This window comes from Triticum urartu, chromosome 4 (assembly GCF_003073215.2).
Source record: "Triticum urartu cultivar G1812 chromosome 4, Tu2.1, whole genome shotgun sequence".
Taxonomy (NCBI): domain Eukaryota; kingdom Viridiplantae; phylum Streptophyta; class Magnoliopsida; order Poales; family Poaceae; genus Triticum; species Triticum urartu.
The window spans coordinates 218,006,376-218,033,457 of NC_053025.1; positions in this window are offsets into that span (position 1 = coordinate 218,006,376).

Consider the following 27,082-nt stretch of genomic DNA (forward strand, 5'->3'; position numbering starts at 1 on the left):
TGAAGGAGCTGAAGAAGCAACTCGATATTCAAGAGAAAATGGGTCTCATCCGCCCTAGTTCTTCTCCGTGGGGTTGTGGTGTTCTTTTTGTGAAGAAGAAGGATGGAACGGACCGACTTTGTGTTGATTACCGTCCAGTGAACAAGAAGACCATCAAGAACAAATACCCACTTCCCAAGATCAATGAGCTGTTCGAACAACTCAAAGGTGCCCAAGTATTCTCCAAGCTTGATCTCCGTATGGGTTATCATCAGATTCGAATCCGTGAGCAAGATATTCCCAAGACGGCTTTTAGGACAAGTTTTGGTTCATATGAATACACTGTCATGTCTTTTGGCCTCGTCAACGCTCCTCCGACGTTTTCTCGCATGATGAATTTCATCTTCAACACCTACACCAATGACTTCGTTTTGGTCTATCTCGATGACATTCTGGTTTTCTCCAAGAACAAGGAAGATCATGCCAAGCACTTGTGTTTGGTTCTTGATAAGCTCAGGGAACATCAGTTCTACACCAAGTTCTCCAAGTGTGTATTTTGGCTCGATGAGGTTCTTTATCTTGGTCATATCATCTCTGCCAAGGGCATTGCCGTGAATCCTGAGAAGGTGTCTGCAATTGTGAATTGGGAACCTCCTCAGAACGTGAAGCAACTCCGCAGTTTTCTCGGTCTCGCAAGCTATTGCCGAAGATTCGTTGAAAACTTTTCTAAGATCGCGAAGCCTCTCTCTAATCTTCTCCAGAAGCACGTCAAGTACGTTTGGTCTCCGGAGTGTGACATTGCTTTAAACACTTTGAAAGAGAAATTGATCACTGCTCCAATTCTGACTCCGCCTGATGAATCCAGGCCGTACGAGGTCTTTTGTGATGCCTCTCTCCAAGGTCTTGGCGCGGTATCGATGCAAGAGAAGAAAGTTGTTGCTTATACATCTCGCCAGTTGAAGCCTAATGAGAAGAACTACCCCACTCATGATCTCGAGTTGGCGGCAGTTGTGCATGCTCTTTTGACTTGGAGACATCTTCTATTGGGAAGAAAAGTGGACATTTTCACTGATCACAAGAGCCTCAAGTACATCTTCACTCAGCCTAATCTCAACCTCAGGAAAACTCGATGGGTCGAAATGATTCAAGAGTATAATCCGAGTATTGAGTATACTCCAGGCAAGGCCAATGTGATTGCTGACGCTTTGAGCAGAAAGGCTTACTGCAACAGTCTGATTCTCAAGCCTTATCAACCCGAGCTTTGTGAAGCCTTCCGCAAACTTAATCTACAAGTTGTTCCTCAAGGTTTCCTCGCCAACCTTCAAGTCTCTCCTACCTTGGAAGACCAGATTCGCCAAGCTCAGCTTCTTGATGCTATGGTGAAAAAGGTGAAGATTGGGATTGCCAAGAGTCAGTCCAAGTACAAGTGCTACCGCCTTGATGACAAGGACACTCTCTTCTTTGAGGATCGTATTATTGTACCCAAAGGTGACCTCCGTAAAGTGATCTTGAACGAGGCTCAAAATTCTCTCCTCTCCATCCACCCTGGGAGCACGAAGATGTATCAGGACCTTAAGCAGGCTTATTGGTGGACTCGAATGAAGCGCGAGATCGCTCAATTCGTGAACGAATGTGATGTCTGCAGAAGAGTGAAGGCAGAACACCAAAGGCCAGCGGGTCTCCTCCAACCTCTTGCCATTCCAGAATGGAAGTTTGACCACATTGAAATGGACTTCGTGACTGGGTTTCCAAAGTCCAAGCGTGGCAATGATGCTATATTCGTTGTCATCGACAAACTCACCAAAGTGGCTCATTTTCTTCCTATCAAAGAGTCGATCACTGCAGCTCAATTGGCGGAACTCTATACCTCTCGTATTGTCTCTCTGCACAGTATTCCTCAAGTGATCTCTTCAGACCGTGGCAGCATCTTTACATCGAAGTTTTGGGATTCTTTTGAGAAGGCCATAGGCACCAACATCCGTTTCAGCACAGCTTTCCATCCTCAAACTAGCGGTCAAGTCGAGCGTGTCAACCAGATTCTTGAAGATATGCTCAGGGCTTGTGTGATCTCCTTCGGCATGAAGTGGGAGGATTGCCTTCCTTATGCTGAATTCTCCTACAACAACAGTTTTCAAGCAAGTTCGGGCAAGGCCCCATTTAAAATTCTGTATGGCAGGAAGTGTCGTACCCCTCTCAACTGGTCTGAAACCGGTGAATGTCAGCTTTTGGGTAATGACTTAATCACAGAAGCAGAAGAAATGTGCAAAGTCATTCATGATAACCTCAAAGCAGCCCAATCCCGCCAGAAGAGCTACTATGATAGTAAGCACCGTGATTTGGCTTTCGAGATCGGAGATCATGTTTACCTCCGCGTCTCTCCTATGGAAGGTACTCGTCGTTTCGGTATTAAAGGGAAGCTTGCCCCTAGATACGTGGGACCTTTCAAGATTGTCAGCAAGAGAGGCGACCTCGCCTATCAACTCGAGCTTCCTTCAAACTTTGCAAATGTTCATGACGTGTTCCATGTCTCTCAGCTTCGAAAGTGCTTCAAGACTCCTAGTCGCACCGTCAACTTCGAGGACATTAAGCTCCAAGAAGATCTCTCTTATCGTGAGCACCCAGTTGCTATTCTTGAAGAGACTGAACGCAAGACTCGCAACAAGTCAATCAAATTTCTCAAAGTCAAGTGGTCACACCATTCCGACCGTGAAGCTGCCTGGGAACGCAAGGATCACCTCCGTTCTGAGTACCCGGCGTTCTTTCAGTCCTAGACCTCGGGACGAGATCCTTTCGTAGTGGTGGAGTGTTGTAACACCCCGGATGTAACTTTCCCAATTTGTACTCTAACTCTTGCCATTTCCGGCGTTAAGTTATATTCATTTTCCTCGGGTTCGGGTTTTGTTTCCGTGTGTTGTTGTCGTTGTCATGCATCTCATATCATGTCATCATGTGCATTGCATTTGCATATGTGTTCATCTCATGCATTCGAGCATTTTCCTCGTTGTCCGTTTTGCATTCCGGCGCTTCGTTCTCCTCCGGTGGTCATTTCTAGCTTTATTTCGTGTGTGGGGATTAAAAATTTCCGGATTGGACCGAGACTTGCCAAGCGGCCTTGGTTTACTACCGGTAGACCGCCTGTCAAGTTTCGTATCATTTGGACTTCGTTTGGTACTCCAACGGTTAACCGAGGGACCGAAAAGGCCTCGTGTGTGTTGCAGCCCAACACCCCTTCAATTTGGCCCAAAACCCACCTAACTCTGCTCCATCATCTAGAGCGTTCGATCACGATCGCGTGGCCAAAAACCGCACCTCATTTGGACTCTCCTAGCTCCTCCTATGCCTATTTATACCCCCTCCCCGAAAAATCCGGATCCCCTCGTCCTCAAACCCTAAAAATTCGTCTCCGTCGCCGCCGGACGTGTCCGGGGGAGCCGGACAACGTCCGCCCGCCACCGCCGCCAACCGCCGGCCGCCACCTGCCCGCTCCCCGCGCCCACTCCCCCGCCGGCCCGTCGGGCCCGCCTCCGGCCCCCGCGGCCCAAAGGCCTCCGCCGCCCGCGCCCGATCTCCGCCCCGGCGACCGGCCCCCGCCGGCCGCCGCGCGCCGCTGCCTCGCTGGTCGATCTCGCCGCGCCGCCCCCAGGCCGAGCTCGCCGCGGCGCCCACCGCCCACGCCGCCGACTCCAACCGCCGCCGCCGCCGCGCCGTGGCCACCGCCCCCGCCGCCTCTCCGGCTCCCCGCCGGCCGGATCCGGCGAGATCCGGCCCGGGAGCACCTCGCCGCCATCATCCCGCTTCGGCGAGCTCCATCCCCGCCATGAACAGTGCTCGTGCCGCCGCCTCGGTTTGCGTGCAGATCTGGAAACCCTAGGTTGTTTTTTTCTCTAACTCCCGAAATTGCAGATCCAAGTGCCTCTGTTCGTGGCCCTGTAACTTTGCATCCGTAGCTTCGATTCATGCATATAGCATATCAAAATGTTCATCTCAGAGAGTACATCATTTCATTCCATTGCATCATTTTCATTTGAGGTCATCTTGATGCCCGAAATGCTGTTAGAAGAGGGCTACTTGAGATATTTGTCAGATCTGCTGCTCCATTTAGGTTTTTGTCATTTTTACCATGATTAATGTGTGCATGTTATGCCCTGATGCTCTACATATGTTTTGTTAAGGGTTTTGTCATCTTTCCATAGGTGCAACCCATGTATTTTTGTGATGTGTGTGGTGACTTGTGCAAGCTTGCAAAGTGGTGCACTTGCTAATTCTGTTTTCAGGGACTTAGCAATTCCACTAAGTCCTTGAGCTGTTTATCTCATGATGCCATATGTTCATGTTGTTTCCTATTGATCCGTGCCTCTTTTGAGGATGATCAGTAAGGATGTTTTGTTAATCTTGTAGTGCTCTATCCATCCATGTCTTTTTTTGCAATTATGGAGCACCCTAGCTTGAGTCAATTGAGCTCTACTTTTGCTACTTTGTGAATCTGGACAGATTGTCAACTTGTTTGCAATTTTGCCGATGTTGTTGTAGTTGATCCGTGCATGCTATGCTATTGTTCTTTCCTTGTATAGATTGAATTTTGTGCCTTCTTGATGGATGTATGCTTGTCTTGCCATGACTTGCACCGTAGTGAGTGCATAGAGCTCGTAAACATGCCTACTTGAGTTATATTTCAGCACGTGTCAGTTTTCACTAAGTCTGAAAACTGATTATGTTTTTGCTATGTTCACATGCTTGCAATTGTATTTTCTGATCCCTTTTGGCTCAAGGTTACTAAGGGACTTTTGTTAACCTCTTTGAGTAGCTCCATGCCATGCTTTACTTTTCCATGATCAGATCCTGTAGCATGGAGTTTTATTGCTCCGAAGAGGGCTACCTGATCTGAAATTCTAGACAAGTGTTGATTTCACTAAGTCTGAGATCTGTTTGTCATATGCATTTTTGCCATGCTTGTTTGAACCTGTTAATGGATGAATTTCCCGTAGCTCAGAGCTAGACTTTTGTTAATCATCTTGTGTGCATCCCTGCCATGTATTTTGTTGTCATGTTTGGGTGCTGTAGCATGTTCATTTCGTTGCATTTAGATGCCTACTTGCTGTAAATCGCAGACCGGTGTCATATTTGAATCGCTTGCCATTTCCAAACCGTAAGTCCGATTCCGGCGTTCTTTATATCGTTTTCAAGCAATTTCATCTCATATTTCTAGTGACACACTTGGTTTTCCAAGTTGAGGCCAGGTTCATGCATTTCCTGTCATATCTTGCATTTTGCATCCCGCATAGCATATCATCATTTCATCATATTGCTTGGTCTTGCACGTGGTTGATTGTGTCCTTGTTGCTTGTTTGTCTTGTTTGGGTAGAGCCGGGAGACGAGTTCGCTAACGAGGAGCCGTTGAGTTTGCTTTCGAGGATCCAGTCAACTCTGACAACTGTGCAAGCAAGATGATCATACCCTCGAAATCACTACTATCTTTGCTATGCTAGTTTGCTCGCTCTTTTGCTATTCCAATGATAAGATGCCTACCACTTGCTTGCAAGCCTCCCAAATTGCCATGTTAAACCTCTAACCCACCATGTCCTAGCAAACCATTGATTGGCTATGTTACCGCTTTTGCTCAGCCCCTCTTATAGCGTTGCTAGTTGCAGGTGAAGATTGGAGGCCGTTCCTTGTTGGGACATTTATTTACTTGTTGGGATATCATTATATTGCCATGTTATCTTAATGCATCTATACACTTGGTAAAGGGTGGAAGGCTCGGCCTCTCGCCTAGTGTTTTGTTCCACTCTTGCCGCCCTAGTTTCCGTCATATCGGTGTTATGTTCCCGGATTTTGCGTTCCTTACGCGGTTGGGTTATAATGGGAACCCCTTGATAGTTTGCCTTGATTAAAGCTTTTCCAGCAATGCCCAACCTTGGTTTTACCATTTGCCACCTAGCCTTTTCTTTCCCTTGGGTTCTGCAGACTCAAGGGTCATCATTATTTTACACCCCCCGGGCCAGTGCTCCTCTGAGTGTTGGTCCAAACTATCAGCCGCCGGTGGCTACCAGGGGCAACTCTGGGCTGGCCTACCGGAGGTTTGGACAATCTGAGTGTGCCCTGAGAAAGAGATATGTGCAGCTCCTATCAGGATTTGTCGACACATTCGGGCGGTGTTGCTGGTCTTGTTTTAACCTGTCGAAGTGTCTTGAATTACCGAGATACCGAGTCTGATCGGAACGTCTTGGGAGGAGGTCTATTCCTTCGTTGACCGTGAGAGCTTGTCATGGGCTAAGTTGGGACTCCCCTGCAGGGATTTGAACTTTCGAAAGCCGTGCCCGCGGTTATGGGCAGATGGGAATTTGTTAATGTCGGGTTATAGATAACTTGAACCTTAACTTAATTAAAATGAATCAACTGAGTGTGTTACCGTGATGGCCTCTTCTCGGCGGAGTCCGGGAAGTGGACACGGTGTTGGAGTAATGTTTGCGTAGGTTGCTCTCTAGTTTCTCGCACGCGCTTTGCCTCCTCTTCTCGCTCTCTTTTGCGAATAAGTTAGCCACCATATTTTTGCTAGTCGCTTTTTGCAGCTCCACTCATATATTTACCTTGCCATACCTATAAGCTTAAATAGTCTTCATCGCGAGGGTGCGAGATTGCTGAGTCCCTGTGGCTCACAGATTACTATTACACCAGATGCAGGGCCTGATGATTCTGCTCCAGCAGACGCGTATGAGCTCAAGTGGGAGTTCGACGAAGACTCTCAATGTTACTATGTTTCCTTTCCCGATGATCAGTAGTGGCGCCCAGTTGGGGGTGATTGGGACCATGTCGCTTGTTGGGTTCTCTTTTATTTTGGCACCGTAGTCGGGCCATGAGTGTTTGGATGATGTAATGTTATTTATGTACTTGATTGACATGGCGAGTGTAAGCCAACTATGTTATCTCCCCTTTCATTATTATATTACTTGGGATGTTGTGAAGATTGCCTAACTTGCGACATATGCCTTCAATGCGATTATGTCTCTAAGTCGTGCCTCGACACGTGGGAGCTATAGTCGCATCGAGGGTGTTACACGCGGGTACTCCTATGAGCCGACCCGTCTTTTAGTCATCACATGTATCATGTATAAAGTATATAGTATATACCCGTGATCACCTCCTGAGTGATCACGGCCCGATAGTATAGCATGGCAGACGGACAAGAATGTATGGCCATTGATGATAAACTAGCATCCTATACTAAGCATTAGGATTGCAGGTAAAGGTAACAAAACTAGTAGCAAGGACAGGCTATGCATCAGGATAGGATTAACAGAAAGCAGTAACATGCTACACTACTCTAATGCAATCAATATAGAGAAGAGTAGGCGATATCTGGTGATCAAAGGGGGGCTTGCCTGGTTGCTCTGGCAAGAGAGAGGGGTCGTCAACTCCGTAGTCATACTGGGTAGCAGCGGCGTCGATCTCGGTGTCTAGCGAGAGAAGAGGGGGAAGAAACAATAAATATAATGCAAACAAATGCATGACGATGCATAACATGACAAGTAGCGGTGCTAGGGGTGCCCTAACGCGGTAAGAGGTGGTACCGGTGAAGGGGAAAACATCCGGGAAAGTATTCCCGGATGTTTCGCGTTTTCGGACAAATGAACCGGAGGGGGAAAGTTGCGTGTTTGCTATGCTAGGGATGCGTGGCGAATGAACGGGCTGCGTATCCAAATTTGTTTCGTCGCTCTGAGCAACTTTCATGTTGAAAATAATTTAATCCGAGTTACGGATTAAAAGATATGATTTTCTAAAGATTTTATTAATTTTTGGAATTTAATTAATTATTTAAATTAATTCAAAATTGGATTTATGACATCGGCATGATGTCATGCTGACGTCAGCAGTCAACAGGGTTGACTGGTCAACCTGACCAGTGGGTCCCACTAGTTAGTGACACATTTTAATTAAACAATTTAATTGACCTAATTAGTATTAATTAGGAGGGTGGGCCCCACTATCATACTAATTAATTAGCTAATTAACTAACCAGGTTAATTAGATAACTAATGTTTAATTAGTTTAATTATTTGTTTAGTCTAATTAATCAAAATTAATTAAGTTAATTATTTCTGTAATTAATTAATTAAATTATATATATTTTTTATTTCTTTCTTCTTCTTTTTTTCATTTTCGTTCTGGGCGTGGGCCCCGTTCATCATAGGCCCAGGGGGAGGTTGCGGGCGCCGGGCGAAATGGGCACCGGGCACCGCGGGTGTGGCCCGAGCGGGCGCACGCCCAGGGGCGGGCGTACCCGGCCGGGCACCGGAGCAGAGGAGGTCGGAGGCCACGGCACCGCCCAGGCGGTCGGAGTGGCGCGGCGAAACTGCGGCGAGGACGAGTGGTGGAGGCGGCGATGGCGCCTGGAGATGGCGCCGCAGTGGAGGGGCACGCCAGCGAGGCGGCGATAGGCAGCGGTGGGGCGCGGCGCCGGCGAAACATGTGCGGGCGGCACGAGCGGCGGCGAACAGGGGCCGCGGGTGGGGCCGGCGAGGTGCCTGCAGGGGGCGGTGGCGAGCGCGTTCGGCTGCGGTGGCGGGGCGATGCGGCGGCAGGCACGGTGAGGTCGCGAGAAGCAGCGGCAGCGGCGCAGCAGGGCGCACGCGGGGAAGGGCGCGGCCCGAGCGAGCGCAGTGAGGGGGAACACGGGCGCGGACCGCCACCGGTGAACGAGCAGCTGCGGGCAGCGGCGAAGGCAGGCGTCAGTGCGGGCGAGCAGAGAGGGGGGGGGTCCGCGGGTGCTGGCCGGCAGCAGCGGACGGTGGGGTGCGTGTTGCGCGACACAGGGGTGAGAGGAGGGCGAGGCGTGTGTGGGCCGGCGGCGAGATGCGTGCGTGCGGCCGGAGCGCGTGCGGGGCGGCGAGCTGCAGAGGAAGGGGCGAGGGAGAAGGCGGCGGCTCACATGGGGGCGTAGGGACGGGGCAATGGGCGCAGGGAGGTTCGGGGAGGGCCATTGTGGAGGAGGACAAGGCAGCCCGGGGGGACGCGCCGGCGAGGAGGAGGCGAGCGGTGACACGGGCGCGGCGTCGGGGCGCCGTTCGCGTCATGGACGCGGTCTTGGCCCGATCCAGATCTGGATCGGGGGTGGAGGGAGGGGATCGTGGGGGTGGGGGCGAGTGGTGGGGGGGCTAGGTCACGGGGGGAGAGGGAGTTAGATGTGGGGTGGCTCGGTCTGAGTGGGTCGGCCAGTTGGGCCAAGGGGGCCTTTTATGTTTTCTTCTGTTTTGTTTTGTTTGTCTTTTGTATTTTCCCTTTTCTTTTATTTCCTTTCCTTTTCTGTTTTAATTAATTCTAGCGCATTTAAGGATTTTATAAAATTGTATTTTCTTTACTATAATTACCCTTGTAATATTCAGCACCGCCCGAACATTTTTGTTACAGCTTTTGAAAACTTTTGTTGTTTAAATTAATTTAAATTTGAATTTGACGCGGTTTGAACTAACGATAGTTTAGCAACAGTAATCGAGGTGACGTTGCATGATTAGCGTGGAATTACTGTAGCTTGATTACCCGGGCGTTACAAAACTCCTCCACTACAAGAAATCTCGTCCCGAGATTTTAGGAGGTAGAAGGAAACAGTGCGGGGTATTCATCACGCAGGCGGTCCTCGCGTTCCCAAGTGGCTTCGTCTTCAGAGTGATTCGACCACTGGACTTTGAGGAACTTGATCTCCTTCTGACGCGTGCGGCGTTCAGCTTGGTCGAGAATGCGGACCGGATGCTCTTTATAGGAGAGGTCCTGTTGCAATTCGAGCACTTCACGATCCACTGCTCGGATTGGATCCTTGAAGCAATGGCAGAGTTGTGACACGTGGAACACATCGTGAACCTGAGAAAGGTTCGGCGGAAGCTCCAGTTGATATGCCACTTTTCCACGCCTTTCGAGAATAGTGAAGGGACCTATATAGCGAGGAGCTAGCTTGCCCTTGATCCCGAAGCGGTGAGCACCCTTCATTGGTGTAACTCGAAGATAAGCCTTTTCGCCAGGTTGATAGACCATGTCTTGGTGATGACGGTCATACTGACTTTTCTGATGTGACTGAGCAGTCTTGAGATTCTCGCGAATAATGCGAAGTTGTTCTTCGGCCTGTTGGATAATATCCGGACCGAAGAGTGGACGTTCCCCAGTTTCTGACCAGTTCAGAGGGGTTCGACACTTTCGTACATATAGCACTTCGAAGGGGGACATCTTCAGACTAGCTTGATAGCTATTATTATAAGAGAACTCGGCATATGGAAGAGATTCCTCCCATTTCTTGCCGAATAAAATTACACAAGCTCGAAGCATGTCTTCGAGACCTTGGTTGACACGTTCAACCTGTCCTTGCGACTGAGGATGAAACGCCGTACTGAACGATAGGTGAGTTCCCATAGCTTCTTGGAAACTTGCCCAGAATCTTGAAGTGAATAAGCTGCCATGATCTGAACTGATAACCAGTGGAATACCATGAAGTGAAACAATTTTGGACATGTAGAGAGTAGCAAGCTGACTAGCAGTGATTGTCTCTTTGATCGCCAGAAAATGTGCAACTTTAGAAAGCCGGTCAATGACGACAAGAATAGCATCATTACCTTTCTGCGATTTGGGAAATCCAGTGACGAAGTCCATTTCAACATGGTCCCATTTACACTCAGGAATAGAGATAGGTTGCAGAGTTCCAGTGGGCCTTTGATGCTCTGCTTTGATATGGCGACAAACGTCACACTCAGCAACATAACGAGCAATATCCTGCTTCATATTAGACCACCAGAATCTTTGACGAATATCTTGGTACATCTTTGTACTACCAGGATGAATAGACAAAGGCGTATCATGAGCTTCTTTCATAACCCCTTTAGTCTGATCCAGGTTTTTCCTTGAACGTGGTACCACTAGGCGGCCTTTGAAGTACAAGGCGCCATCATCGGCGATAGAGAAGAAGGAGGGCTTTCCTTCTGCTAGATGACGTTTAATCTTATGGACTTCAGAGTCACAACCTTGAATAGTCTTTATACCAGCTACAAGATCTGGTACGACAGCCAGGGTATTTAGAGAACCCTTAGTAACAACACGAAGATTCATCTTCTGAAACTCTGGGGGAGGGGGCGAGTGCTCCAGGAGGAACAATATGAAGGTTCAGCTTTCTAAATTCTTCGACAAGCGAGGGCTGAACTTTGTGAACCTGGAGGTGATTGCAGTAAGACTTGCGGCTCAAGGCATCAGCCATTACATTAGCCTTGCCGGGGGTATAGGATATACCCACGTCAAAGTCTGCAACAGTCTCTATCCATCTCTGCTGACGGAGGTTCAGATCTGGCTGAGTAAACATATACTTCAGACTTTGGTGGTTGGTGAAGATTTCGCAACAATTTTCGAGAAGGTAATGTCGCCACTGCTTCAGTGCATGAATGACAGCAGCAAGCTTGAGGTCGTGAACTGGGTAGTTTTCTTCATGAGGGCACAGTTGACGAGAGGCATAAGCAATCACTCTGCGCTCTTGCATTAGGGCACAGCCTAATCCTTGACGGGAAGCGTCGTAGTAAATGACGAAGTACTTCTTAGTATGAGGTGGAGCAAGCACGGGGGCAGAAGTCAACTTGTCTTTGAGCGCCTGGAAACTTTCCTGACACTTGTCTGTCCAGTCAAACATGACACCCTTATGTAACAGATTAGTCAGAGGCCTGGCAATCTTAGAGAAGTTCTCGACGAATCGACGACAATAGCTGGCGAGACCGAGAAAACTTCGGACTTGCTTGACATTCTTCGGAGGAGTCCAATCGAGAATAGCCTGAACTCGTTCAGGGTTGACGGCAATACCATCCTAGGATATGACATGCCCAAGATAGGTTACTTCGGGGAGCCAGAATTCACACTTGGAATACTTAGCATACAGTTGATGCTCTCGAAGCTTTTCCAGCACAAGACGAAGATGTCCAGCATGTTCTTCCTTGTTCTTGGAAAATACCAGGATATCATCCAGATAAACCACGACGAACTTGTCGAGGTAATCCATGAATATATAATTCATCAGGCGAGAGAAAGTGGCGGGAGCATTCGTTAAGCCGAATGACATGACGGTGTACTCGTATGACCCATACCGAGTCACGAAGGCGGTTTTTGGGATGTCCTCTTCACGAACACGGATCTGTTGTTAACCCAACCTCAAGTCGAGTTTGGAGAACACTGAAGATCTAGCCAGTTGATCATACAGATCATTGATCCGAGGAAGAGGATATTTATTCTGAATGGTAGCTTGGTTTATAGGACGGTAGTCTTGGGCTAATCGGTTTGTCCCATCCTTCTTCTTAACAAAGAGAGAAGGTGCTCCCCAAGGAGAGCAACTTGGGCGAATGAAACCTTTGACAAGAGATTTGTCGATTTCCTCCTTAAGCTCAATGAGTTCATGTGGCGGCATCTTGCAGGGACGTTTGGCTATAGGGTTGGTGCCGGGTTTCAAGTCGATGATGAATTCGACAGCTCTAGTAGGGGGATCCCTAGAAGTTCTTCTGGGAAGACGTCTTAGAATTCACGAACGACGGGAATGTTTTCAATGCCCTCGAGTGGTGCAGCGTTCAACGCATTCAAGGCATAAAGCCGTGCCTCGGCGTTCTGAACTAGATGAGCTTGGTAAGTAATTATTTCATCAGAAGGGTGTAGCAGATGGACGACCTTAGTGGCGCAAACTATAGAAGCAGTATGCGCTTTCAACCAATCCACTCCCAGAATGAGGTCGATGCTACAAGACTTCAGTACGATGGGAGAGGCAAGGAATTCTAGTCCTTCGATTTCAACGAGGACGTCGTTGCAAATCATGGAGGTCTGACATTGGCCCGCGGGAGTATGTACTAATAGCGAAGTGTTCAGGTCCTCGCTTTTAATGCCATGCATGAATGAAAAATCCTCTGACATGAATGAATGTGATGCACCTGTATCAAATAAAACAGATGCTGGTGCTGAATTTACGAGGAGTGAACCCATCACGGTAGCGGGCTGGTCTAGAACTTCATTGAGATCAACGTGGTTTGCATGAACACGACCATAGGACTTGGCATTGTTGTTGCGGGGCTGGTTGTTTCCACGGCCAGTTGCTGGGAGGGCCAGTTGATTCTGGTTCTGATTGCAATCCCTAGCACGGTGACCTGGTTGACCACACTTGTAGCACAGACCATTATTGGGAGTGGGAACAAGAGCTTGGGGTGGCGGAGCTGGAAGTCTTGGCTGCCTAGTTGGTGGAGCAGGCAGACAAGGTGCAGCATAGGACTGCCTTGGGGCAGGTGCAGTTGGCTGGTACATGCTGTTGGGAATCCATATCTTACGCTTCTGCGAGGACGGGCCCGAAGATGAGCCCGTGTCACAGTTGCGCCTGTGAGAGCTTTGGTATTCCTGCAGACCAGTTTCGACATTGATGGCCTTGTTCACCAGGGTGGCGAAATCAGCAAAGTCATGCACTAGAAGTGCGAGCTTGATGTCAGCTTGAAGGCCATCACGGAACTTCTCCTGTCTACGTGCATCCGTTGCAATGTCTTCTTCAGCATAGCGGGACAAGTCAAGAAGCTCCCGCTGATAAGCTTCAACAATCTTGTTGCCTTGGGTGAGGTTGCTAAACTCGCGCTTCTTACGGGCCATGACTCCCTGAGGAATGAAGCGAGCACGGAAGGCAGCTTGGAAATCTGGCCAGGTGATGATTGTTCCAACTGGCAAGTACGCCTGTGGCTGTCCCACCATTGAGCTGCGGGTCCCTTCAGGAAGAAGGAAGCAAAGGTGACATAGCTGGCAGGGGCTACATCAGCAGACTCCATCTCATAGGTGATGTCACGGAGCCAGTCATCAGCATCCAGAGGCTGAGTTGAGTTGCGGTAAACAGTTGGGTTCAGGCGCATGAAATCCTGCAGAGTTACTGGGGTTGGCTGCTGGTTCATATTGGGGCGAGGAAACTAAGCCATCATATTCTCCATGAACTGGTGATTCATCTCAAGCTGTTGGATCATACCAGCCATGTACTCAGGCGGTGGTGGGAGGTTGCCACCACGTCCACGACCACCTGGTCTAACCATCCTGCTAATATATAACAGGGGTAGTTCAGCATCGAGAAATTTGCAAAGACAAGAATCATTCATGATGAAACATGCACAATGAAAGCAGCACGATAGGTACTACATAGTAGTCGGCATATCTTACAAAAGAGATCATGCATAGAGTTCGGTACACAGAGTTCAGTACATAGACTAATACATCATAGGCGGCACGCAGGCTCGCGACGAATGCATCTAACACTAACAAGCAAGCCTACATCAGTCCCAGGAGGAACTGTGGAGGTAGGTGTAGCCTGACAGCTGGTAGTGACGCGAAGGGAAGACCTCCACGCGAGTAGCATGGGGTCCGCAGATACTCTGGTGCGGAACCCGATGCACGGGTGACAGGAGAGGACCAAGTGCAGGAGAGTAGCCCCCCACATCTGGCCAGCCGACGCCCTGGGGCATCACGGTCCTGGCAGGGTAGATCGCAGAACGCGACAGATCACTAGAGCGGACAGAGGGGTGCAACAGCGTCAGAGCACGATACATATGCTGACGGGTGGTATACAACTCGTGGCGAAGAGCTCGGTTAGCTCTATCCAGCCCATCAGCATGCAGAACCAGGTTCTGATGGTAGAAGGGCTCTCGGGTGACAGTGGAGTAGGCAGCAGTGTAGTATCCCTCCGCACCAACATCGGATGCGATAGCAATGTGCCTGAAGGGGGAGGTGTCCAACTCCTGATACTCTCCACGAAGACGTGTCAGAGCAGCATAAGCAGCATCGTGGACCGCCATGTCGATAGTCACTCCAACACCATGAGCAGTGTGCAGCACGGTAGTGGAGTCATACTCCCGAGAGTAGAGGTGGACAATGGCACGGTACTGCTCCTGGTTGAAGTCCTGGTACTCCTCATAGATGGTGTACTCAGGGTGCCAGCGATAACCCAGATAGGTCATCATCTCAACCAACACAGCAGGTGATCCTGAGGCACCAATGGCCGTCATGTGGTGCACGACCTGCCTCGTGGGTTCCATCTGAAAACAAAGATGTTTTCACAGGAGTCAAATGACAATATGGATAATGTTCAAATACTACTCTAAAGAATAACTAGGGCTTATCCAACTTTGGGGTGAACGTGGTCATGGGATCCTAGTGTCAGAGTTAGTAAAATCGTTTAACCCGAGTAGGAGAGAGTTCAGAGTCCCAGAGTAAGGATCGAGGAGTAAAAGATCCTAATACCACCCAGATGGCGGCGTGGGCCCGCAAGGCACACAGCCATGTTAGTAAAAGTTTTTGTAATGTCTAGACTCGACTTCGGCCAAGGAGTGTGGAAGGGGGATTCCTACAGGCAGTCGGCTCTGATACCAACTTGTGACGCCCCCAATTCAATCGTACACTGATCGTACACGTTTGCGTCTATGATTAGTGTATGATTGAATCGGGGGCGTCACACTCCGCTTCACACACACACATACACACGCGCGCGTGCACACACACACACTAAGACTCCATTTCACACACACGCATGCTCTAGGTGGAGCATTTGTTCCTACCACCCTTCGTCCAACCCTACCCATATGATAACCAATCACCTTAGTTTACTTATATAACATGGACAAATTCCACTTTATTTTAGTAGTTAGCAAACTTCTCATAATTATATAACGCAAATCACGAGTAGGAAGTGACTTTTTTACACAACCATGTTAACATGGCCACGTAAATCACAAGTTAAAGTGTAATACCATTATACTTATATCCCGATGCAAAAGGTAGAGTACAAGTCCGAAGAGTAGAGGCGCAGACACGCACTCTCTCTCTCAGAATCTCACACACATACCAGTTACGTGACGCCCCCCTAAGCAGACCCGTATGTTACAATTTGTGCACCCGCGGGTACACGTGATGGTGTGCATTTATTTAATCCAGACGGTGAACCCAAACAGTAGTTGCATTCATTCCCCTCCCGCTGCCTCTTCTTCGGTCGCCGTCGCCCGTTATCCATGGCCCGGCCGAAGGTAACGACATATGCCTTGCTCCCGCCGGAGCGACACTTTGAGCTGCTTCCGGAGATCTAGAGGCGGCGCGAAGCCCGGATCACAGCCGCGCTGCCTCCGGAGTCCGGACTAGCCGGAGCTAGAGGAGGAGGCAGTGGAGGCGAAGCAGCACGCGGAGCCAGAGGAGGAGAATGATGACTCGAGCGAAGAGGAGCCTGAAGAGGAGGACGACAACGCGGGCGAGGTGGAGCCGGCGCCACCGGCTGCATGCTTCGCCATGGCGGAGTTGACCCAAGAGGAGGGGCGGCGGAACATCAGGCCATCCTCTAGTCCATCCTGTCGAAGGCCAAGGTGGAGGCCAACCGCCGCTTCCACCGATAGCGAGAGTGGGGGATCAATGAGATGTTCGCCAAACTGGAGGAGGAGCAGGAGGACCTGGAGTTGCAGCATGCAGCTACCTACCCATCTCCAACGACGAGTAGTGTGGTCTAGCTTAGGTTATGTACTTACTATTAGTTACTACTATTGCATGGTACTATCTAGAGATATCTAGTACCCGCTCCAAAGCTAATGTCATCTTTAGGTTGTGCACCGTGACCAGGGTAAAGGGGAAAATGAGAGAATTTAATGCTTATTTGCTAATTAATAACATTGCATGCAATGAACTGACCACTTCATGTCGTGTTTGAAAGTCTCAACTAATTGAAATCATACATGCCCCACGTCTCTTCTTATTGGTTGATTCCTTTATTTATGTGAAGAAACGAGGTGAAATTTATTGCACCACATCTAAGTGTTTTGTGATTATTTGGTTTTCGTAAGATGACTTATACAGTACTACTCCTTGATGTAAAATGCTTTTAAGATGAGTGAATGAAAGCTTGGCGAGCGCCTTCTATTTGTTAAAAAAACATACTTCTAATACTCCCTCCTTTCTTATTTAAAGGGCTCATCTAAAAAATAGATTTCCATTATACTCAGACTTAAAGGGCTTTGAGTTTCACGCCACATTTATTTCATAGAGATAAGAGAAAGGAAATTTTAGTGGTCATGCATGCATCTTTTTGCACTAGCACTCATATATAAGGGTTGACTGGTCGCTTCCCGCGGACGTGCACGGGCGGTGGAAGAGGAAGGAGAAGGGAAGCGGGTTGTGGAGTACGCCAGTTCCAGCAAGAGCTCCAAGGAACGTTCATGCCAAACAATGCATAGTAGTACAGTATAGTCCAGCGGAGTATGAATTGGCCTTGAGGTTGCGCATGGATGACATGGCTGCAACATGCATGTTGTAGTTCGATAGCCTACCGCTCCACCTCGCATGGTTTGTTCACACAAGATTTGCATGCATGCATGTCACGCACGTACTTGTCGAAGGCGTGCTCGAAAAAGGGCGATGAGGTCCGCTAGTCCGTATTGGTCCATGCGCCCGGAAAACAACTAATCCTAGTCGCTGTAAATGTCATGCGTGCTTTCATTCCATGCATTAAACATGGATTGCAACAAGGAAATACAATATATCAAAGAAAAATTATCATAATTAAAGTCCTTGAAATCCAAAAGAGTGGGTTCATCGCTACTTAAAGTTTGACCTCTCCAATCCCACTTTTATCAATTTTTTTCCTTAAGATCTTTAAACTCGGAATCATTGGGACGTGTTCTAGCTAAAGTTGACTCATCTCCAGTCCCATCTTTACCAATATTAGAAAACAAAGATTCAATAGGAGTCACACCAATCACTTTAAGATCTTCACCATTATTCTCACAAAAACTAGAAGAACATGCTTTTACAAACCAACCTCGCTTAGCATGCATCCTAGCGGTTCTTTCTTTACACTCATCAATAGAAATTTTAATGGCTTTAAGATATTCATCAATATCATGCTTGGGTGGCATAGATCAAATTTTCAAAGAATCAATCTCAAGAGAAATTCTATCCATGTTCCTAGCCAAATCATTAATCTTAAGAAATTTTTCTTCAACCATAGCATTGGAATTCTTTTGAGAACTAATAAAATCTTTAATATTATTTTCAAGATCAGAGGGAATTTTATTATAATTTGCATAATAATAGTTTTAGGAATTACCATAATTATTAGAGGAATTACTAGGAAACGGCCTAGGGTTGAAATTACCTCTATATGCGTTATTACCAAAATTGTTCCTACCAACAAAATTTGCATCCATAGATTCATTATTATTCTCAATCAAAGTAGACAAAGGCATATCATTAGGGTCAATAGGAGCATTCTTACTAGCAAAAAATTTCATAAGTTCATCCATGTTTCCATTCAAAGTATTAATTTCTTCAATCGCATGCACCTTTTTACTAGTAGAAGATCTTTCGGTATGCCATTGAGAGTAATTAGACATAATATTATATAGGAGTTTAGTATCTTCTCCTAATGTAATTTCCATAAAATTACCTCCCACGGTGGAATCTAAAAGATTTCTGGATGCAAAATTCAATCCGGCATAAAAAATTTCTATGATCATCCACAAACTTAAACCATGAGTAGGGCAATTTCTTATCATCAATTTCATCCTCTCACAAGATTGTGCAACATATTCAAGATCAAGTTGCTTAAAATTCATTATATCGTTCCTAAGGGAGGTGATTTTAGCGGGAGGAAAATTCTTGGAAATAAAAGCATCTTTACACTTGTTCCACGAATCAATACTATTTTTAGGCAAATATGAAAACCAAGTCTTAGCATGATCTCGTAGTGATAACGGAAATAGCTTCAATTTAACGATATCATTATCCACATCTTTCTTATTTTGCATATCACATAACTCAAGTGAAAGTATTTAGATGGGATGCGGCATTTTCACTAGGAAGGCCAGAAAATTGATCTTTCATAACAAAATTCAACAAAGAGGCATTAATTTCATAAGATTCTGCACTAGTGCCGGGAGCAATCAGAGTACGAATAAAATCATTATTATTAGTATTGGAAAAGTCACACCATTTGGTATTTTCTTGAGACATCGTGACCAAGCAAGTAATCTAGCACACAAGCAAACAAAAGGCACACGAAATGACAAACGAAAGAAGGGTGAATAAAAAGGGCAAATGTTTTTGTATTTTTCTGAAAACATTTAGAAGTGGGGAGAGAAAAACGAGAGGAAAATGTCAAATAATGTAATGCAAGAGATGAGAGTTTATGGTGGGTACTTGGTAGGCTTGATGTAGAACCTCCCCGACAACAGTGCCAGAAATTCTTCCTGCTACTTCTTGAGCTTGCGTTGGTTTTTCCCTTGAAGAAGAAAGGGTGATGCAGCAAAGTAGAGATCAGTATTTCCCCTAGTTTCAGAACCAAGGTATCAATCTAGTAGGAGGTACAAGCAAGTATCCAATCTATGCACCTGCACAAACAATCAAACACTTGCACCCAATGCGATACATGGGTTTTCAATCCCTTCACAGTCACTTGCAAGGATGAGATCTGATAGAGAAAGGTATAAAATATTACTAAAACATAAAACAAAGTAAAAACAAATAAACTACAACAAGGTATTTTTGGGTTTTTTGGTTTATAGATCTGAAATATATATGATGGAAAATAGACCCGGGGTCCATAGGTTTCACTAGAGGCTTCTCTCTTGAAAGAAAATGGTGGGTGAACAAATTACTGTCGAGCAATTGATAGAAAAGCGCCAAGTTATGACGATATCCAAGGCAATGATTGTGAATATAGGTATCACGTCTATATCAAGTAGACCAAAACGATTTTGCATCTACTACTATTACTCCACACATCGACCGCTATCCAGCATGCATCTAGAGTATTAAGTTCATAAGAACGGAGTAATGCTTTAAGTAAGAAGATATGATGTAGAGAGATAAACTCAAGCAATATGATGAAAACCCCATCTTTTTACCCTTGATGGAAGCAATACAATACGTGCCTCGCTAGCCCTGCTTTGTCACTAGGTGAGGACACTGCAAGATTGAACGCAAAACTGAGCACCTCTCCCATTGCAAGAAAAACCAATCTAGTTGGCCAAACCAAACTGATAATTGGAAGAGAAATACAAAGATATTTAATCATGCATAAAAAGAGTTCAGAGAAGACTGATACGTCCATTTTGCATCATGCTTTTATATTGATATTTATTGCATTATGGGCTGTTATTACACATTATGTCACAATACTTATGCCTATCCTCTCTTATTTTACAAGGTTTACATGAAGAGGGAGAATGCCGGCAGCTGGGATTCTGGGCTGGAAAAGGAGCAAATATTAGAGACCTATTCTGCACAGCTCCAAAAGTCCTGAAACTTCACGGAAGTCATTTTCAGAATATATAATAAATACTGAGCGCAAGAAGTTCACCAGGGGGGCCACACCCTGCCCACGAGGGTGGGGGGCGCGCCCCCCTACCTCGTGGGCCCCATGGTGGCCCTCCGATGGCCATCTTCTGCTATATGGAGTCTTTCGATGAGGAAAAAAAATCATAAGCCATCTTTCCGGACGAGACTCCGCCGCCATGAGGTGGAACCTTGGCGGAACCAATCTAGGGCTCTGGCGGAGCTGTTCTGCCAGGGAAACCTCCCTCCGGGAGGGGGAAATAATCACCATCGTCATCACCAACGCTCCTCTCACCGGGAGAGGGAAATCTCCATCAACATCTTCACCAGCACCGTCTCCTCTCAAAACCCTAGTTCATCTCTTGTATCCAATTCTTGTCTCCAAGTCCGGGATTGGTACCTGTGGGTTGCTAGTAGTGTTAATTACTCCTTGTAGTTGATGCTAGTTGGTTTATTTGGTGGAAGATCATATGTTCAGATCATATATGCATATTAATACCCCTCTGATTATGAACATGAATATGCTTTGTGAGTAGTTACATTTGTTCCTGAGGACATGGGAGATGTCTTGCTATGAGTAGTTGTTGGAAATATGCCCTAGAGGCAATAATAAAATGGTTATTATTATATTTCTTTGTTCATGATAATTGTCTATTGTTCATGCTATAATTGTGTTATCCAGAAATCGTAATACATGTGTGAATACATAGACCACAACACATCCCTAGTGAGCCTCTAGTTGACTAGCTCGTTGATCAAAAGATAGTCATGGTTTCTTGACTATGGACATTGGATGTCATTGATAACGAGATCACATCATTAGGAGAATGATGTGATGGACAAGACCCAATCCTAAGCATAGCTCAAAGATCGTGTAGTTCGTTTGCTATAGCTTTTCTGAATGTCAAGTATCATTTCCTTAGACCATGAGATTGTGCAACTCCCGGATACCGGAGGAGTGCTTTGGGTGTGCCAAACGTCACAACGTAACTGGGTGACTATAAAGGTACACTACAGGTATCTCCGAAAGTGTCTGTTGGGTTGGCACGAATCGAGACTGGGATTTGTCACTCCGTATGATGGAGAGGTATCTCTGGGCCCACTCGGTAATGCATCATCATAATGAGCTCAATGTGACCAAGTGGTTGATCACGGGATCATGCATTACGGCATGAGTAAAGTTACTTGCCGGTAACGAGATTGCACGAGGTATTGGGATACCGACGATCGAGTCTCGGGCAAGTAACGTACCGATTGACAAAGGGAATTGTATACGGATTGATTGAATCCTCGACATCGTGGTTCATCCGATGAGATCATCGAGGAGCATGTGGGAGCCAACATGGGTATCCAGATCCCGCTGTTGGTTATTGACCGGAGAGTCGTCTCGGTCATGTCTGCGTGTCTCCCGAACCCGTAGGGTCTACACACTTAAGGTTCGGTGACGGTAGGGTTGTTGAGATATTAGTATACGGTAACCCGAAAGTTGTTCGGAGTCCCAGATGAGATCCCGGACGTCACGAGGAGTTCTGGAATGGTCCGGAGGTGAAGATTTATATATAGGAAGTCAAGTTTCGGCCATCGGGAAAGTTTCGGGGTAATCGGTATTGTACCGGGACCACCGGAAGGGTCCCGGGGGTCCACCGGGTGGGGCCACCTATCCCGGAGGGCCCCATGGGCTGAAGTGGGAGGGGAACCAGCCCCTAGTGGGCTGGTGCGCCCCCCTTGGGCCTCCCCCTGCGCCTAGGGTTGGAAACCCTAGGGGTGGGGGGCGCCCCACTTGGCTTGGGGGGCAAGCCACCCCCTTGGCCGCCGCCCCCCCTTGGAGATTGGATCTCCTAGGGCCGCCCCCCCTAGGGACCCTATATATAGTGGGGGAGAGGGAGGGAAGCCGCACCCTAGCCCCTGACGCCTCCCTCTCCCTCCCGTGATACTCCTCCCTCTCCCTGAGCTTGGCGAAGCCCTGGCGAGATCACCGTTGCTTCCACCACCACACCATCGTGCTGCTGGATCTTCATCAACCTCTCCTTCCCCCTTGCTGGATCAAGTTGGAGGAGACGTCTTCCCAACCGTACGTGTGTTGAACGCGGAGGTGCCGTCCGTTCGGCGCTAGGTCATCGGTGATTTGGATCACGACGAGTACGACTCCATCACCCCCGTTCTCTTGAACGCTTCCGCGCGCGATCTACAAGGGTATGTAGATGCACTCCCCTCTCCCTCATTGCTAGATGACTCCATAGATTGATCTTGGTGATGCGTAGAAAATTTTAAAATTCTGCTACGTTCCCCAACAGTGGTATCAGAGCTAGGTCTATGCGTAGTTTCTATGCACGAGTAGAACACAAAGCAGTTGTGGGCGTCGATATTGTCAATTTGCTTGCCGTTACTAGTCTTATCTTGATTCGGTGGCATCGTGGGATGAAGCGGCCCGGACCGACCTTACACGTACGCTTACGTGAGACTGGCTCCACCGATTGACATGCACTAGTTGCATAAGGTGGCTGGCGGGTGTCTGTCTCTCCCACTTTAGTCGGATCGGATTTGATGAAAAGGGTCCTTATGAAGGGTAAATAGAAATTGGCATATCACGTTGTGGTTTTGGCGTAGGTAAGAAACGTTCTTGCTAGAAACCTATAGCAGCCATGTAAAAACTTGCAACAACAATTAGAGGACGTCTAACTTGTTTTTGCAGCATGTGCCGTGTGATGTGATATGGCCAAAAGGATGTGATGAATGATATATGTGATGTATGAGATTGATCATGTTCTTGTAATAGGAATCACGACTTGCATGTCGATGAGTATGACAACCGGCAGGAGCCATAGGAGTTGTCTTTATTTATTTATGACCTGCGTGTCAACATAAACGTCATGTAATTACTTTACTTTATTGCTAAAGCGTTAGCCATAGTAGTAGAAGTAATAGAGGACGAGACAACTTCAAGAATACACAATGATGGAGATCATGATGATGGAGATCATGGTGTCATGCCGGTGACAACGATGATCATGAAGCCCCGAAGATGGAGATCAAAAGGAGAAAATGATATTGGCCATATCATGTCACTATTTGATTGCATGTGATGTTTATCATGTTTTACATCTTATTTGCTTAGAACGACGGTAGCTTAAATAAGATGATCCCTCGTAATAATTTCAAGAAAGTGTTCCCCCTAACTGTGCACCGTTGCGAAGGTTCGTTGTTTCGAAGCACCACGTGATGATCGGGTGTGATAGATTCTAACGTTCGAATACAACAGGTGTAAGCCAGATTTACACACGCAATACACTTAGGTTGACTTGACGAGCCTAGCATGTACAGACATGGCCTCGGAACACAGAAGACCGAAAGGTCAAGCATGAGTCGTATAGAAGATACGATCAACATGAAGATGTTCACCGATGTTGACTAGTCTGTCTCACGTGATGATCGGACACGGCCTAGTTAACTTGGATCATGTTTCACTTAGATGACTAGAGGGATGTCTATCTGAGTGGGAGTTCATTGAATAATTTGATTAGATGAACTTAATTATCATGAACATAGTCTAAAAATCTTTACACTATGTCTTGTAGATCAAATGGCCCACGCTAATGTTGCCCTCAACTTCAACGCGTTCCTAGAGAAAACCAAGCTGAAAGATGATGGCAGCAACTATACGGACTGGGTCCGGAACCTGAGGATCATCCTCATAGCTACCAAGAAAGATTATGTCCTAGAAGCACCGCTAGGTGACGCACCCATCCCAGAGAACCAAGACGTTATGAACGCTTGGCAGTCACGTGCTGATGATTACTCCCTCGTTCAGTGCGGCATGCTTTACAGCTTAGAACCGGGGCTCCAAAAGCGTTTTGAGAGACACGGAGCATATGAGATGTTCGAAGAGCTAAAAATGGTTTTCCAAGCTCATGCCCGGGTCGAGAGATATGAAGTCTCCGACAAGTTCTTCAGCTGTAAGATGGAGAAAAATAGTTCTGTCAGTGAGCACATACTCAAAATGTCTGGGTTGCATAACCGCTTGACTCAGCTGGGAGTTAATCTCCCGGATGACGCGGTCATTGACAGAATCCTTCAGTCGCTTCCACCGAGCTACAAGAGCTTTGTGATGAACTTCAATATGTAGGGGATGGAAAAGACCATTCCTAAGGTATATTCAATGCTGAAATCAGCAGAGGTGGAAATCAAAAAGGAACATCAAGTGTTGATGGTGAATAAAACCACTAAGTTCAAGAAAGGCAAGGGTAAGAAGAACTTCAAGAAGGACGGCAAGGGAGTTGCCGCGCCCGGTAAGCAAGCTGCCGGGAAGAAGCCAAAGAATGGACCCAAGCCCGAGACTGAGTGTTTTTATTGCAAGGGAAGTGGTCACTGGAAGCGGCACTGCCCCAAATACTTAGCGGACAAGAAGGCCGGCAACACTAAAGGTATATGTGATATACATGTAATTGATCTGTACCTTACCAGTACTCATAGTAGCTCCTGGGTATCTGATACCGGTGCGGTTGCTCACATTTGTAACTCAAAGCAGGAGCTACGGAATAAGCGGAGACTGGCGAAGGACGAGGTGACGATGTGCGTCGGGAATGGTTCCAAGGTCGATGTGATTTCCGTCGGCACGCTGCCTCTACATTTGCCTACGAGATTAGTTTTAAACCTCAATAATTGTTATTTAGTGCTAGCTTTGAGCATGAACATTGTATTAGGATCTCGTTTAATTCGAGATGGCTACTCATTTAAATCCGAGAATAATGGTTGTTCTATTTATATGAGAGATATGTTTTATGGTCATGCTCCGTTGGTGAATGGTTTATTCTTAATGAATCTCGAGTGTAATGTTACACATATTCATAGTGTGAATACCAAAAGATGTAAGGTTGATAATGATAGTCCCACATACTTGTGGCACTGCCGCCTTGGTCACATAGGTGTCAAACGCATGAAGAAGCTCCATGCAGATGGACTTTTGGAGTCTCTTGATTACGAATCATTTGACACGTGCGAACCATGCCTCATGTGTAAAATGACCAAGACTTTGTTCTCAGGAACAATGGAGCGAGCAACCAACTTATTGGAAATCATACATACTGATGTGTGCAGTCCAATGAGTGTTGAGGCTCGCGGTGGCTATCGTTATGTTCTCACCCTCACTGATGACTTGAGTAGATATGGGTATGTCTACTTAATGAAACACAAGTCTAAGACCTTTGAAAAGTTCAAGGAATTTCAGAGCGAGGTTGAGAATCAACGTGACAGGAAAATCAAGTTCTTGCGATCAGATCGTGGGGGAGAATACTTGAGTCACGAATTTGGCACACACTTAAGAAAATGTGGAATAGTTCCACAACTCACGCCGCCTGGAACACCTCAGCGTAATGGTGTGTCCGAATGTCGTAATCGCACTCTATTGGATATGGTGCGATCTATGATGTCTCTTACCGATCTACCACTGTCATTTTGGGGCTATGCTTTAGAGACTGCCGCATTCACTTTAAATAGGGCTCTGTCGAAATCTGTTGAGACGACACCATATGAATTATGGTTTGGGAAGAAACCTAAGCTGTCGTTTCTGAAAGTTTGGGGATGTGATGCTTATGTCAAGAAACTTCAACCTGAAAAGCTCGAACCCAAATTGGAAAAAATGCGTCTTCATAGGATACCCTAAAGAAACTATTGGGTATACCTTCTACCTCAGATCCGAAGGCAAGATCTTTGTTGCCAAGAATGGGTCCTTTCTAGAGAAAGAGTTTCTCTCGAAAAAAATAAGTGGGAGGAAAGTAGAACTTGATGTAGTATTACCTCTTGAAGCGGTAAGTGGCGCAGCTCAAGAAAATGTTCTTGAGGTGCCTGCACCGACTAGAGAGGAAGTTGATGATGATGATCATGAAACTTCAGATCAAGTTGCTACTGAACTTCGTAGGTCCACGAGGACATGTTCCACACCAGAGTGGTACGGCAACCCTGTCTTGGAAATCATGTTGTTAGACAACGGTGAACCTTCGAACTAAGAAGAAGCGATGGCGGGCCCGGATTCCGACAAATGGCTGGAAGCCATGAAATCCGAGATAGGATCCATGTATGAAAACGAAGTATGGACTTTGACTGACTTGCCCGATGATCGGGGAGCCATAGAAAATAAATGGATCTTTAAGAAGAAGACAGACGCGGATGGTAACGTAACCATCTATAAAGCTCGTCTTGTCGCTAAGGGTTATCGACAAGTTCAAGGGGTTGACTACGATGAGACTTTCTCACCCGTAACGAAGTTGAAGTCCTCTGAATCATGTTAGGAATTGTCGCATTCTATGATTATGAGATATGGCAAATGGATGTCAAAACGGCATTCCTTAATGGTTTCCTTAAGGAAGAATTATATATGATGCAGCCGGAAGGTTTTGTCGATCCTAAGAATGCTGACAAGGTGTACAAGCTGCAACGCTCGATTTATGGGCTGGTGCAAGCATCTCGGAGTTGGAACATTCGTTTTGATGAGATGATCAAAGCGTTTGGGTTTACGCAGACTTATGGAGAAGCCTGCATTTACAAGAAAGTGAGTGGGAGCTCTGTAGCATTTCTCATATTGTGTGTGGATGACATACTGTTGATGGGAAATGATATAGAATTCTTGGAAAGCATAAAGGCCTACTTGAACAAGTGTTTTTCAATGAAGGATCTTTGAGAAGCTGCTTATATATTAGGCATCAAGATCTATAGAGATAGATCGAGACGCCTCATTGGTCTTTCACAGAGTACGTACCTTGACAAGATATTGAAGAAGTTC